Genomic DNA, 15,746 nt, shown 5'->3' with positions numbered 1-15,746 from the left:
TGCAGATGTGTGCCACCATGCCTGGCTTTCTGTGGGGCTGGGAATTTGAACGCAGATCCTCACAGTTTCACATCAAGCATTTTCTGCACCGATCCATCTCCACAGTCTTGAATTGTTCCATTGCTGAGCCTCTTAGAAGTGGTAACCCAAAGATCAGTCACTGCCACACACAGTGGCCTTGGATGTCAGCGTCTCCAGAGCCAGGGTGTGGGTTTGAGTGTGAGCCACATGGTCTGGGCCTCAGTGCCTTCATTCTGAACATGATACTGTTGTGTAGATATTCACAGGAATCCATGATAAACACCTGCAGCTCATTTTGAGAAAACAAATAGCATTTAACTTTTCTCCATGTAGCTGTTCGAGAATTGAGAAGGAATTTAGCGTTGCTCTTGGCCTTGCATGCTCAGCGCTGAGCAAATGCCAGCAAGACTCTGCTAAACCTGGAACAGAGACTGTGAGGCAAGATGTGCGATTCTTCCCACCATCCTGGTTTGCTCCTGGAACTCTGAAGGAGTGGGTCCCCAACATTTTCTTAGTATAAGATTCTTGCTTGAAATAGTAGTAATAGCAAATCAAGACACCCCTCCCACAAGTTTTATCTTCGGTATTCAAGCACCAAGAAGAGCTGTGAGCCCATTAATACCTCTGTGCCACAGTTCCACCATTCCAATACCCCGGGGACAGCAGCTTATAAAGAGGGAAGGGTTATTTGTGCACTTGCTCAGTTTCCCGTTCCTCACTGAGCAGATCTGCTGCTTCTAGGCCTTGAGTGAGCGTTTGCATGACGTTCTGAAGGCCTGGTGAGCGTTCCTCATGATGTTCTGAAGGCATGGTGAGCCTTCCTCATGACGTTCTGAAGGCCTGGTGAGCCTTCCTCATGACGTTCTGAAGGCCTGGTGAGCGTTCCTCATGATGTTCTGAAGGCATGGTGAGCCTTCCTCATGATGTTTTGAAGGCATGGTGAGCATTTGTTCCTCATGGCGTTCTGAAGGCATGTGAGCCTTCCTCATGGCGTTCTCAAGGCATGGCGAGCCTTCCTCATGGCGTTCTGAGGGCATGGTGAGCCTTCCTCATGGCGTTCTGAAGGCATGGTGAGCCTTCCTCATGGCGTTCTGAAGGCATGGTGAGCCTTTTTTATGACGTTCTGAAGGCGTGGTGAGCCTTCCTCATGACGTTCTGAAGGCATGGTGTAGCGAATTGCTCACCTCGTGGCAGGGGAGCAGAATAAAGAGGGTAAGAGATCAGCATCCCACATCTTGTGAACAATGCCTCAAATGACCCCAAGGCTCCCTCTAGGCCTTCCCTCTTAAAGTCTCCAATAGGACTTCAGGCTAGGAACCAACTCTTCAACGCATGACTCTGAAGGACATTTAAGGTCCAAACTGTAGTCCTTCTAAACAATTTATGTGTGCATATGAGTAGGTGGGGGTTGCGTATGTGCTCCCGTGTAACGGTGTAAATGATGGCAGACAGAAATTATAAGATTATATTCAGTTTTAATTAGGGAAAGACTCACAGAACCTGTGGTTCCAGCAGAGAATAGGAAAGCAGAAGGGGCGGGGGAGAGCACACCAGCAATATTTATTAGTAAAAAATATCCTCAGGTGACCCTGCCCTACAAGCAAGGTGATTGGCTGGGCCTACCCCTACATCTCCCCCTTTTGTCTAAATAAGATAGAGCCAAACCAAATACAACTATATATAATAGGAATAAATAATAAATACATTAAACATTTTATTTTAAGGAGTCTAAATAATGTAGAGAGTAACTACAATTATTTAATTTTTAACTCTGTTAAAGATCTGAGAAGGGAATTAATATTACTTAACAAACGAGAGATACCCAAAATGTGTAACAAATGACAGAGAAAACTGACTACCTGGGCAATCACCCAAAGTCTTGTTTGTAATGTTGAGTCAACCAACTTTGGCTAAGGCCTAACATAACTGACATACCATTATTAAAGGCAAGGAACGTTTTTAGAACTATTTTACCCTGTCTTGGCAAGATAAGATAATCCTGTTTTATCCATTTATGGATATTTTGTATCTTTGTCAGTAGTTGAGGTATGGGCTTTTCTTAACCCAAAGGCCAGTTCTGCCAAGAAGACAAGCTCCCAGTGGAGTGTCTTTGGTGCTCAATGTTTTCTCGGGAGTAGAGTGGCGTTGCCAGGAGTGATTGTGTCTCGTTGGCACGGAATTCTAGGTTAGGTTAAAGGCCGTTTTTTACAGCTCTTTGAAGAGGCTGAAGATTATACTATTTATACTAAATATAATCTCTATGTATCTAAAAAACCTAAAAATAAATATGACAAACATATAATTTTTAATACCTATCTAACTTGAAGACTAAGAGAATAAACAACTGTGTAATATATGAAGACAATGATCTTCAACTGTAAACAATGTCATTACATATCAAATGTAAACAATGTTATTATATAAATAATATCAGAGGTAGAAATGTGCATTGTAATATGGTAAATGTATCAATACAATATGGACAAAGTTATAAGCATACTCTTATACAAAAATAGAGGTAGGAACACTCACATTCAATATTCAATATATCAATATACAAGAAACAGTACCAATACAATTTTCTAAAAACAGTAATTTACAAATACCAATCATCCCATCAAACCAGTTAATCCCCCTTTTTCTTTCTTTTTTTTTTTTTTTGAAAATATTCAACTGGGGCTACCCCTGCACTCCCATGGGTGTATCTGTGTATTATATTTGTGTGGAAACAAGAGGTGAGTGTTGAGTGTCTTCCTCAACTGCTCTCCAACTTCCTTCTCGAGGAAAGGAGTTCATCAATTCATCTAAACCGACTAGCCGGTGAGCTAGCTCTAGGGAGCCACCTGACACCACTTCTGCCTCCACCCTGGACATGCAGCTGGACCACATCTTATGTTTGGGGGCACATCTGAGCTTTGATCCCATGCTTGCACAAGATGCACGTCCCTGACAGAGCTGTCCCTCCAGACCCTCTTCTCAACAATTTTGTTTACGATGTCATAAACAGTCCATGGGCATGGACATAGCATCTGTCCCACTGCAGAAAGTGGCCATGGCACCTGAGTCTGCCCAGACATTGTGATAGCCGCTCCTTCCCACACTTCCTGCTGGCCCAGGATCCTGTTCTGTTTCTCCATCTGCAGCAGGATGGACAGAGGTGAAGGCATTGCTGGGACAACCAAACTGGGGGGTCCTTCCCTTCCTCTGCAGAGCTGCCAACTCACCTGGGAGTGGATGGGTGGACTCTTCCCAGAGATCCAGAGCATTCTCAGAGGCTGGAGTGGTAGGGGTATGGGGGGACCTCACCTCCATGCCTTCTGGAGGTGGTCTCCCGTGATTCTAGACGAGTTCTTCTGTGAAGGTAGCAGCCACTTCACAACATGCCTGCACTCACATGACAACACAGCTGTGCCTGCTTCATGTATGGAGACCACACAAAGTATTAGGGCTGAGGTCATTGTATGTTCTCCCCCCTCTCCCATGGGGGTGGGCATGCTCACATGGACACGTACACATTTGGAGTCCCTGGAGGATGCTGAGGATTAGATTAGCTGCTAATGTGCCCAACAACAGTGGCTATAAGACTGCATTTGAAGTAAAATATGGTGGGATATGGGAATGAGTGGGGCCAAAGAAAGAAAACTTGGAAAGAGAACCGTGCTTCCTCTTTGTAGGTGACTTCTCAGACCCTCAGTTTCTTCTCTGCGCTATCAGCTTGTGGATCTCAAAGGCTCCCATCGGGGGCCCTAGACCAGACGAGCCAGGCTGTGCAGTCCTGTGAGGACGGCAGCAGGTCTTAGCCTATTAGACAGACTTCCTGTCCTTCCTGCAGCAGGTTCCGGCACAGGAACCTACCACCCAGGGCTCAACTCAGCAGCTCCCCAGAGAGAGGGGTCCACCTGGAAACACTCCTCCCTGAGCTCCCGTGTCCTGGTCCTGGCACTGGGGCGGCTGCAGGCTGCACAGAGACGACATGCTTCTCACCCATCCCTGCTCGTAACGGGGAGGACATGGCACACGGTGCCTTTGACACCAGGTCCTCAGTGTCCTGTTCTGAGTGGGACCATCATAAGTAGTCAGTGCTGCATGCTGTGGAGGAAGACACGATGCTCAAGGCTGAGCTCATGATGGCCAGAAGGAGACAGGAAGCAGTGCTGTCCCAGGCCTGGATGCTGATTCTTTGAATGTGACTGTGTGACCTCTGGGTTCCGTTGCTGGAGTGGTGGCTGTGTGGCAATGGTAGCATTTCCTTAAAGCGTGACCAAGAGAGAACCTGCCTCTCAAAGTCATTTCTTTAAACACGCAGTTGGAGATGAGTAAGCCAAGGTTGTTATGACAATCTCCCATGACATTCAATGAAGGTAGTGCTTGTCATAGTCACCATGACAACATCTGGTCTACGGCTTACTTGCATCTGCAATTATATTCTACTAAAAATGAAAGGTTTCTGTTGCTGCACTCCAACCTGACGTGATTACCATGCCCCCAGAGATCAAAGCCTGGTCTGCTGGCTAATGTACTTTCAAAGGCTCCAAGTCCCAGGTAATTGCCTTTTAATTCTTGTGGAAGTTTGAATGGAATTGCATTTTGAATAGCTCAAACTACAATTATAAAATGCAATGATTTTAGGTCAGGGTTATTCAGACTTGCTGCCCAGCCCTCCATCGAGTTCTCCTCTTTTATACCGACGCCACGCTCAGCTATGTGGCCATCAAATGGGATGGGACCTCCAGCGAGGGGGCTAGTTCTAGTTTCCCAGGCCAACAGGCTGCAGCTTCTCAGACTCAATCATCTGTGAGCTTTGCTGTGTTGGCTCCTGCACTGGCTTCACAGTCCTGAGCACAGTGGAGCAGCTCAGCCTGTCTGCAGCAGGCCAGCAGGGCCTGGATGGATTCATCTTCCGTCGTGTTAGATGTCCTTTCCCCAGCAGGATCACTTCTTTGAGGCAATAGACCATGCACCTAGGAAGTAGGAATCTAAACAACTCAAAGGCCTAACTCTATTCTGTGTGCAAGAGAGGCTGAGAGAAATGCTTGCTCTCAACTCTATTCTGTGTGCAGGAGAAGCTGAGGGAAATGCTTGCTCCCCAACTCTATTCTGTGTGCAAGAGAGACTGAGAGAAATGCTTGCTCCCCAACTCTATTCTGTGTGCAGGAGAAGCTGAGGGAAATGCTTGCTCCCCAGTAAGTACCTTTGTCTCCCAGCAGCCATTCCTGAATGACAATGATTTGGGTCAGGCTGGAACCAGTTCCCTACACAAGATAAGAATTTTCCCAAGTGCTTAAACAGGGGGAGGCTGGTGAATGAAAATAAACTCTGCCTTTTTATTTACACACACTTGAAACGATTCCAGGGGTTCCCTGCTCTTCCTCACCTCAGCTAAAATCCACCAAAAAATACTTAACACGTTTCAATCAAGTTTAGCCATTGTGCATTGAAATAACTAAAACAAACTTGTTCATGAAGGCCCCAAGAATCCAAGTGTTCATGGAAACATCTTATTTCATCCCCTGCAACACTAGAGGCTACCTTCACAGGGCAGTCAACACTAGAGGCTACCCTCACAGGGCAGTCAACACTAGAGGCTACCCTCACAGGGCAGTCAACACTAGAGGCTACCCTCACAGGGCAGTCAACACTAGAGGCTACCCTCACAGGGCAGTCAACACTAGAGGCTACCCTCACAGGGCAGTCAACACTAGAGGCTACCCTCACAGGGCAGTCAACACTAGAGGCTACCCTCACAGGGCAGTCAACACTAGAGGCTACCCTCACAGGGCAGTGTTGAAGCTTCTCTATTTTCTTCACAGTGTCACCCATAGCTGAAATGGCCGCCATGTGCAGGGACAGGCAGGGCTGGGATACAGGCCATGTTTACTGTGGAGCTGTGCCTCCATTTAGCAAAGAATGTGGTGCAAATTCTAATTGGTCTTAATAATAAAAACTCAGAGTCAGATATTAGGGAGTGAAAGCGGAAAGGTCAGAGAAGCATAGCGGCTAGCCACTAAGTCTTACCTCTACAATATTCTCAGACCAAATGGGGTGTCCTGTCTCCACCTCCTACTGTTGGGATTAAAGGTGTGAGCCACCACAGCCTGGCTCTGTTTCTCTCTGAGGCTGGATCAATCTAGTGTAGCCCAGAGTGGCCTTGAACTCACAGAGATCAGTCTGCCTCTGCCACCACTGCCCCTCTGGCTAACTAGTGACTTAGTTCCACACTCTGATCTTCAGACAGTGCACAGGCCTTCCCCAGGGCTTCTGGGGAGGGATGCAGATCCATTCTGGAAACTAGGAATGGCAAGGGCTTGCTCTTGATTGTCTGGTGCTTTCATCGAGAAGGCAGAATTGAGCTGTGTCAGAACTGTCTAGAGTAAGACGGCAGAGAAGAGATGAGTGCGGAAAGGCCGATGGCCCAGGTCTAGCATCCATCTTCCTGGGAGGCTGACGCAGGAGGGCTTCGAGGCAAGACCAGTCTGGACAACTTATCAAGACCTTGTTTCCAAAGTATAAAGAAGGCTGAGATGTGGCTCAGTGGTAGGTGCTCACCTAACCAAGTCCCTAGCCCCAATCTCCTAATATTGCTAAAAAGGAGGAGAGTGAGGAGGAGGTGGGAAGAGAAGAGAAGGACAGACAGACAGACAGACAGACAGACAGAAGCGGGGAGGGAGAGAAGAAAAAATAAAGATATTGTAAGGAAAGGGCTAACTGTGATTGAGAGCACCTATAATCCCAGGCTGAGGCGGAAGGATAGTGAGTTCAAGACCAGCTTGAGCTACAATAAGACCTTGTTATATACACTCACAAAGAAATATATAACCAAAGACAGAAACAAAGACAGCTGTGAGGAACATAAGATATTAGCTTAGCTTCAACTCGTTACGTGCATGTCCCATGGCCCTTTCAGCTGCTAGGAGTAACATAGACGCTTCTGAAACAGGCATTCCCTCTACTTCCAAAACCTGTCCTAGAGCAATGAGGCTGCAGACGTCTGCGTGCGACTCTGTGGCTCACACGTCACACAAGGAGCAGCCTTGTGCCATTATTTTTATTTACACCTGTGTAAAGGACTAAGACAAGGGAAAAGGGGGGGGCTTTTTACATGCTGCCCAGGGAGGCTGTCAGCTTGGGGAGGGTCACAGGGCTGCCACTCCAGATCTCTGACAGTTTTGCACATTGCAGGTATTCTTCAGAGCATTGGCTTTGATGGATTCTGCCAGATGTAGTAGCCCTGTGTGGATTCTGAGCAGAACAGGGAGCCTGCACTTAGCACACAGAAGAGTGCTGCCTTGGGGCTGATTGCTGTTTCCCATCCTCCTGGAGTTGTCAGAGCAGGGTTTTGTCTGCAGTCACCCAGCTGATGCCTAGGAGGTGGACTCCTCTGATGGCCTTGGTGGCTGCTGAAGGCGGCTGAGGGGAGGAGGAGGGAAGGAGATGGCCCGGGTTGCCCTAATGCCGGGTGACGCGCTGGCACAGCACCGAGGGAGGCGATAAAAGAAGAGGCGTCTGCTCGGTGGGCAGAATGGCTTTCATGTCTGTGCAGCCAGAGCAGCCCTGGGCAAGGAGAGATGATCAGGCTGTCGCACGGGAAACTGCAGAAACTGTTTCTCAGGAAGGTAAGAGGATCCTGGTGATGGGCATGGACAGGGTGGCGCTGGAAGTTGACCTCACCTTTGGGAGTCACCAGGGAACAGAGCTCGCCAGAGAGGGCCAAAGAGAAGGGAAAGTCACTCCGTGGCAGAATGAAATTCCGTCTTATCAAGGAGAAAGGTGCCCAGGTGGGAGAGTGTGGGTGCTGCCCAGGTGGGAGAGTGTGGGTGCTGCCCAGGTGGGAGGAAGTTGTAGCTGGATGTAAAGCTCCGGGCAGTACTGCTGACAGCTGTATCCGTTCCTAATTCTTTTTGCTCTTGAGTTGGAGTTTGAGTAGGTCAGATGTCCCATGTTCAGTCTCACAGGTGAGAGCAAGGAGCCGTTCTCAGTTTCTGTAGACGTAGAAGGAAGAGGAGAAGCCGATAAGTGGTCCTTGTTCAGACTTAACAAACATGGAGTTGCAAGCGAAGATAGTCATCTAAGTAGGCTTTAGCTGTTTGTCATATGGACTCTTATTTTTCTTTTAAAGAGAAAAATTGTTTTCATATGGTAAAGTATATCTAACATAAAATGTTCCTTCAGGTCCTTCTCTGTCTGCTTGGCATCTTCGGGTGCTTTACACCATTGCTCAGCCATCATCGTTGTTCCCCGAGAACTCCATGACCCCACAGACACCACCCACTCAGTGAACTTCTCACTTCATAGCATCCATCTGCCCATTCTCAAGTTAAATTCTCAAGCACATTCATGTTCTTTTCATATCAGATCACACCCAGCCTGGATCCTGTTGGGTGGCTCCAACAATTTTTTGCTGGACTTTTTAGAGAAATTATTTTCTATTGATCTTCATTTTATATTGATCGAAACAGGGACTCATATAACCCAGGCTGTCCTCAAACTGCTCTGTGTAGCTGAGGATGTCCTTAAACTCCTGATCCTCTTGCCTCTTCCTCCCAAGTGCTAGGGTTACAGGTGTATGCCTCCATGCCTGCTTCATTTAGTACTAGAAATTTAACCAAAGGCTTCAGCCATGAGAATCAAGCATGGTACTGGCTGGGCTACATCCCCAACCTGAAAAATTACTTTTGAATCTGTCATCTACATCTTTTTTAAAAAAAGGAAAGTATTGTCACATGTGGTGGCTCCCAGCCGTAATCCTACCACTGGGGAGATGAAGGCAGGAGGATCGGAACTAAAGGTTATCCTTAGCTGCACAGTGAGTTTGAAGCTGAGACCCTGTTTTTAAAAATTCAATTAAGAAAAAATAAAGTAAAAAGAGACTTTTAAATCACAACCACAGCTGCAGCCACAGCCACAGGATGTCAGTTTTGAGCCTTAATCTCTTTGGAAGAAAAGCTGTCTTTCCCACATTGTATCTGACATTTCACGGTGGGGTGAGAAGGACTCAGATTCTATGGTTTGGCACAGAACACTAAATGGGTACAGGCTTGGTTCTGTGTGGGCCTGTGGGTGATATCCTTACATTTATAGATCTTTTCACGTGAAAATCAAATAAAAAAATAAATGCTTGTCTCACTTTAAAACCATTCTTAAAATAATACCGCTGATGTATGAGGCGAACGAAAGCCGTCTTCATCTGCTTCCGGGGTTAAGAAAACTGGACTGTAGTAGAGTCGATAGCCTGTTCCTCACCGGACAGGACGTGCCCTTGAACAACGGCTCTTCACCTACCTCAGCCTGCAGGCTGCTGCATCCTCATGGGTGGAATGTGCCTTGTGGTTCTGTCGCTGCTTCTTATTGGATACCTCATCTTTGGCCAGAGACTCCATAGAGAGTCGGAAGAAAAGAGAGGGAAGAAGATGAAGCTGGCTCTTGGCCTGTACTGGTGCCCACATATGTGCCTAAAGGCATAGATGGGTGCAGATCCCAGAGAGGTGCAGATCAGAGAGGGGTGCAGATCATAGAGGGGTGCAGTTCACAGAGGGGTGCAGATCATAGAGGGGTGCAGATCACAGAGGGGTGCAGATCACAGAGGGGTGCAGATCATAGAGGTGTGCAGATCACAGAAGGGTGCAGATCACAGAGGGGTGCAGATCATAGAGGGGTGCAGATCATAGAGGGGTGCAGATCACAGAGGGGTCCAGATCACAGAGGGGTGCAGATCACAGAGGGGTGCAGATCATAGAGGTGTGCAGATCACAGAAGGGTGCAGATCACAGAGGGGTGCAGATCATAGAGGGGTGCAGATCACAGAGGGGTGCAGATCACAGAGGGGTCCAGATCACAGAGGGGTGCAGATTGCAGAGGGTACAGATCATAGAGGGGTGCAGATCATAGAGGAGTGCAGATTGCAGAGGGTGCAGATCGCAGAAGGGTGCAGATCACAGAGGGGTGCAGATCACAGAGGGGTGCAGATCACAGAGGGGTGCAGATCACAGAGGGGTGCAGATCATAGAGGGGTGCAGATCATAGAGGGGTGCAGATCACAGAGGGGTCCAGATCACAGAGGGGTGCAGATCACAGAGGGGTGCAGATCATAGAGGGGTGCAGATCATAGAGGGGTGCAGATCACAGAGGAGTCCAGATCACAGAGGGGTGCAGATTGCAGAGGGTACAGATCATAGAGGGGTGCAGATTGCAGAGGGTGCAGATCACAGAGGGGTGCAGATCACAGAGGATGCAGATCACAGAGGGGTGCAGATCATAGAGGGGTGCAGATCACAGAGGGGTGCAGATCGCAGAGGGGTGCAGATCACAGAGGGGTGCAGATCACAGAGGGGTGCAGATCACAGAGGGGTGCAGATCATAGAGGGGTGCAGATCATAGAGGGGTCCAGATCGCAGAGGGGTGCAGATTGCAGAGGGTACAGATCATAGAGGGGTGCAGATCATAGAGGAGTGCAGATTGCAGAGGGTGCAGATCACAGAGGGGTCCAAATCACAGAGGGGTGCAGATCGCAGAGGGTACAGATCATAAAGGGGTGCAGATCATAGAGGAGTGCAGATTGCAGAGGGTGCAGATCGCAGAGGGGTGCAGATCATAGAGGGGAGCAGATCGCAGAGGGGTGCAGATCGCAGAGGGTGCAGATCGCAGAAGGGTGCAGATCGCAGAGGGTGCTGATCGCAGAGGGTGCAGATCATAGAAGGGTGCATATCGCAGGGGGGTTCAGATCACAGAGGGGTGCAGATCATAGAGGGTGCAGATCGCAGAGGGTGCAGATCGCAGAGGGGTGCAGATCGCAGAGGGGTGCAGATCATAGAGGGGTGCAGATCGCAGAGGGTGCAGATCACAGAGGGGTGCAGATCGCAGACGGGTGCACATTGCATCTGGTGCTTGTAGCTCCCTAAGGAGTAGACAAAAGAACAAAGGCCCACTGAAGAACAGGCAAAGAAGTCCTAGGACAGAAGGCAGACAAGCCCATCTATTTTCACACCCATCCCGGAGAGGGCATCCCCACAGGCCTCCGAAAAGGAACACTGTAAAAGGCTGCTCTCCGCAAGGGCCTTTCACTCAGTACGGTGCACATGAATGATGCTTTGTGCCGTGACCTGAATTGCAGACACGGGAAGAAGCCATAAAAGTGGGAAAAACCTTCTTCAGGGAACCAGCCCTGGGGATCTAAACCTGCTGCTCCAGAGTCGTCTTCATCCAGGGTCTGTGGGGAACCACTAGAAAGACAGAATAGATCAGATCAGGCACCACAACTTTGGAGAGGGACATTCATTAGAATCTGGTGGATCTGAGCTTGCGATCCTTGGCAGGTAGGCATGTAAATGTTTTTATGCTGCAGGAAGCAGGAGGAGCTTATAAAATTTAGGGACTGAAGGGACTGCAGGAATCACAAGCCTTTCCCCTCTGCTCTGGACTCTAGAGTAACCTGGAGTCTAGGTGAAGAGACCAGATTTCTGAGATGCTGCCGTTTCCTTCTCTGCTCAGGGTCCTGTAGCCAAGACGACAGAGTGAGGCTCGACCTCAGGTCGGGGCACTGTTTCAGTCAGTGTTAAACATACTGTCTAGCAGAGCTCAGCTAGCAGCCGAGACTAGGAATGGACCTGCACTTTCAGCCATTCTGGTTCCTGTTGCCGGTGCTCTGAGATTAGAGCTTGCCTGTGGTGGGAAGCTGTCCTCTAGGCTAGGCAGGTCCTAGAGAGTGACTTTCTGAGGAGCTCCCTGCACTAACTGACAAGAGAGAACCGGTGCCTACATCCGTTCTTCATGGACTGTCCCTGTAACAGACTGTCTCTTCAATGGTGACCATGTCTGCTCTGTTGGCCTGCCATTCCTGTGTAATCGTAAAGCCAAAAAATTTACACACAATTTTAAAAATGGATGGTTTCCATTATTCGAGATTCATCTAAAGCATAATATGTGACAGACACAGACACAGGTAAGATGGAGTCCTGTATGTGAGAATGGCTCCCCGTGTGTCACTGACACGGAGTAGCGGTTACCACAGCCACAGGTACTGTGTGAACTCTGAGCCAGTTCCTGCATGCTGGGGCTCGGGCTGAGGTGCTGAGCACACATGGCAGCATGGGAGGGGACCATGGACAGAGTTCCAGCCAAAGCAGCGGAGTCTTTTAAGGGTTTGGTTCCTCATTGTTCTTGGTTGGGTAGGCAGGTGCTGGCTGGATCTCTCCTCATTTCTAGTTGCTCACCCTTGAGAGAGCATGGGACCCGTTCTCACCACGGCCCCCACAGCAGGATACATTATCTCAGTTTCAGAGAAGCCGTGGCTGCTGAGCTGCCCACAACATGTTAGGTTTCATTGTCACAACGCAGCCCCGGTCACTTAAGCTTTATGACAGAACCCATGCATCCCGTGAAGGCAGGCACCTAGTCTGTCCCCTGCGGTTGCATTTCGCCCCTCTGTGTGTGGTCCTGCCCTGAGCTCATCTGAGTGATGGTCTTGCTTTTACAGCAATTGGGTCCTGCTGTAGACTACCATGGGACAGTGCAGAGCTAGACCAACAAAGAGATGTCTTTTCTTCTTCCGAAGACATGGCATTGGTGTTTAGCATGTGGCACAAATGTCCAAGCGCTGTACCTCTTTTAGAGGGCACATCACTGGGTCTTAATGGATACTAATTCTCTGAAGTTACAACTCAAATTTTATTTTTAAGAAGGTTTGATTCAGAATGGACAGTTTGAGTGTGATTCTGTCACCAGAGTTTGTCCCAGGGATGCTTATTCACTCAATGGGTGTTAGTGGAGTCCGGGAGTGCAATGGTGAGCAAGAAAGAGAGGTCCTATCGCACACAGGACATCTGGCCCCGTGCCCTGGATGAATGAGGGCACTGCCTAGAAATGAGCTGAGAAAAGAGTTTGTTTTTGGTACTGCATACAGGAAGGCAGGACCTTGCTCTTGCTTTTTGAATGACTGAGCTGCAGAACAAATCTTGGAGTCTCAGGGAGCAGCAAAGTTTACAGCAAACAGAGCAGGGCACAGAGTTAGGCACGAGAATCCCTCTGCTCATGTCCTGCTCACCATGTGGCAGAAGGCGAAAGTCTCGAGCCCAGGTAAGAGGGTATGCCACATTACCCAGAGTGGACATCTTGAATTTGCCTAGGGTACAGACTTGCAGCCATACCGCTCAAGGCCGGGGCAGGAGAATTGTGAAACCACAACCAGACTGGGCTTTAGAATGAGATCCCGTGTCCAAAGAAGGGAAAACCATAGGGAAATGAGTATGTATCCCCTTGGTTCAGGCTTTTTTTTCCCTAAGAGATTAACAGCAAACGACACCATCAGGAATGGGGTTAATTTATAAGACCCTGCTGGACTGAGTCTTGTTATCTTTAAAAAAGTATTTGAGTAAGTGATATTTGCTGGTAAGAATTGTCCTGGTGGATGACCTTAGTCAGCACCACAAGGCTGAATTCATTAAATATTTAGTAGTTCCTTAATATCTCTTCAACTAGTGCACCCTTTGAAGGAACCGTCTTTCTGTGCTTTCACTGTGCAGAGCTCAAGAGTGTCCTTTCTTCCTCTCTCTTCCTCTTTAAGAACTAAGGTCTCCCTCTCAGTGTGTTCTAAATTACTTCTTCACACATACATGTGTCCCCAGTTCTCATATCTGCTACTGAGGTCTTAAAGTGTCTGTCTGTCTGTCCAGCACTCCCAAGGTGCTAACTGACAATTGTCCAGCATGAACTTTCAAGCACAGTAGCAGCTGGCCCTGGGCTGTGGCTGTGCCAGTCAAACACCAGCCTGGCCCCCATATGAAGATTGCAGATGCAAAGTCACACTTAAAATAATTAACATGGACTCGATATAATTGCTGGTCAAGCACAGGAGACATTGATGGGATCCTCTGAAGAAGGTTTTTATATAAATGTCAGGAATCGGTGATATGCCCTTTAGACTGGATAGGAGGAAAGACATATCTAATCTTTGTCTTTTCTAGCATTGTTTAGACATTATTCATCCTTGCCCTCTGTTCTACTGGAGAAGCCAAACCATTTTTGACAAGTGTCCATCAGTTCTAATGGAGCTGTGTTCTGCTCTGTAGGTGTCAGGAGTCCGAGTGGCTGTTTGTTATGGCTTTCCTTGAACTGTTAGCAGCCACTGTCCCCGGCCCGGCCAGCTACCTACGTATTTTCAAACACACAGCTATTCACCCGTTGAGTGGCTCCTCATTTGTAGGTAAATAGGTAGAGGGGAAGGGAATGGAATGTGTGATGGCAGATATGAAGGATGTGGGGTGTAGACCAAGGGTAAGATTTGGCTCAGGGCATGGGATCGGACGGTGTACGGTCACTGGGGGTCTACTCTGCACCTTGTCCGGTCTTTACCCTCAGTCAGCTGTACAATCCATCCTCCATGGAACTAATCGGCTCTTTTCCATATGACATCAGCTGTGGGGAGGAGGGTCACAGCTTCCAGAGCTGGCAAGTCACTTCACACTGTGACCCCCAGAGTTTTCAAGCTTGGTGCCCTTCAGGTGTGAAAAACTTGAGCCAGGAAGAGCCAGAGCCAGCTCTGGGTGGCTTATCCTCTTTTGTTCTCCAAGCAAATGCTGTGTGGGGCTCCTCATTGGGGCTTCTGCTGTTGCAGAAAGCTGATTTGGGCCTCTAATTTGTAGTGAGGTCCTAACTCTAGGACCTCAGAACATAATTGCTTTGGGAGATTAAGAAAGAATTGTCATTGGGGATGCTCTGATTTTGTTTAAACTGGTATTCTAATCAGCAGAGGTTAGGATGCAGACACACAGAGGGGCAGCCTTTTGAAGACACAGGGAAAAGACGTGGCTGCAAAGCCAGCAAGGGAGAGCCCGGAGGAGCAAAAGTGTTGGTCTTGGTCTTGCACTTCTGCCTTCAATGGGTGGGGAGCAATCATTGTTCCCAGAAACCCAGCTCATAGCAGCAGTTAAAGAAGGCTGACCCATTTGTTCCTCGGGGAAAGAGGCAGAGTAGACCCACTGTGTGTTGGGCAGCTGGCCCTGATGGCTTTGGGAAGGTGGTGAAATACCTATGCTGTTTCCCGGTGTCTCACCAGGAGCAGGGCAGTTTCTGCCGCTAACAACGAGGGCTCTCTGCTCTGCAGTTTCCTCCCGCAGAGCCGAGCTGAGGCAGGATCACTGTCTATACGTACATGAGTGCACATGTGTATGCTGTATGAAAGCGGCATGCATGTATGCTTGCAACCACACGGAACTGTGTCCTTTGCCACCGTCTCTGCCAGGCGTGACTCCGATGCTCTGGCAGGCAGCCCCAGCTCAGCTTCTCCTGCAGGTCCCTCGACACAGAGCCCAGCAGCGTTCCTCCTTTAGCTTGTCACCATAGAGCTGCGTGTTTTCAAAGGAGGGGAATACTCCTGGGCCCCAGCGACGGCCTCAGGGGCTCGGCTCTGCCCTGTGGGTGCTGGTTCCTCTGCATGCCAGTGGCATCGTGCTGGCAGCCATTGCCGAGTTTCTGTGTGTCCAGAGTGTGTCCAGCATGGCCCAGGAGCGACCTACAGCTCAGCGAGCCAGAGTTCGTCTGCACTCCGAGGCAGATGCACTGGCTGAACACGATGCTTTCACTTTCCCTACCAGAGGCCAGAGACCCTGCTGGCCCCAGGAGACCTCTGCATCCATAGGGCTGACTGTCCTCGGAGACTTTTTCAAAAGGAAAGGCCAGGTCAGTGGATAGAATCTAATGAGTGCCTAGGGCCACATGGTGGGGAGCAGTCGGGT

At 48.9% G+C, this 15,746-nt stretch overlaps 1 protein-coding gene across 2 annotated transcripts in view; it reads left to right on the top strand.

Annotated features, from left to right (window-relative positions):
- Positions 1-15,746, top strand: part of Rps6ka2 (ribosomal protein S6 kinase A2) — a 252,979-nt gene that overhangs the window by 51,573 nt on the left and 185,660 nt on the right. The window contains exon 1 of one of the 2 annotated variants that reach the window (XM_057761333.1): positions 7,619-7,634. The exons of the other annotated variant lie outside the window; for it this stretch is intronic. The gene's annotated coding sequence lies outside the window, so the exon portion shown is untranslated. Of the gene's footprint in view, positions 1-7,618; positions 7,635-15,746 lie in introns of those variants that run through there. 2 annotated transcript variants of the gene reach the window in all.

The sequence above is a fragment of the Chionomys nivalis genome, chromosome 2, assembly GCF_950005125.1.
Source record: "Chionomys nivalis chromosome 2, mChiNiv1.1, whole genome shotgun sequence".
NCBI lineage: Eukaryota > Metazoa > Chordata > Mammalia > Rodentia > Cricetidae > Chionomys > Chionomys nivalis.
The sequence above is the reverse complement of the archived record's forward strand: the minus strand, read 5'-3'. Positions and strand labels throughout refer to the sequence as shown.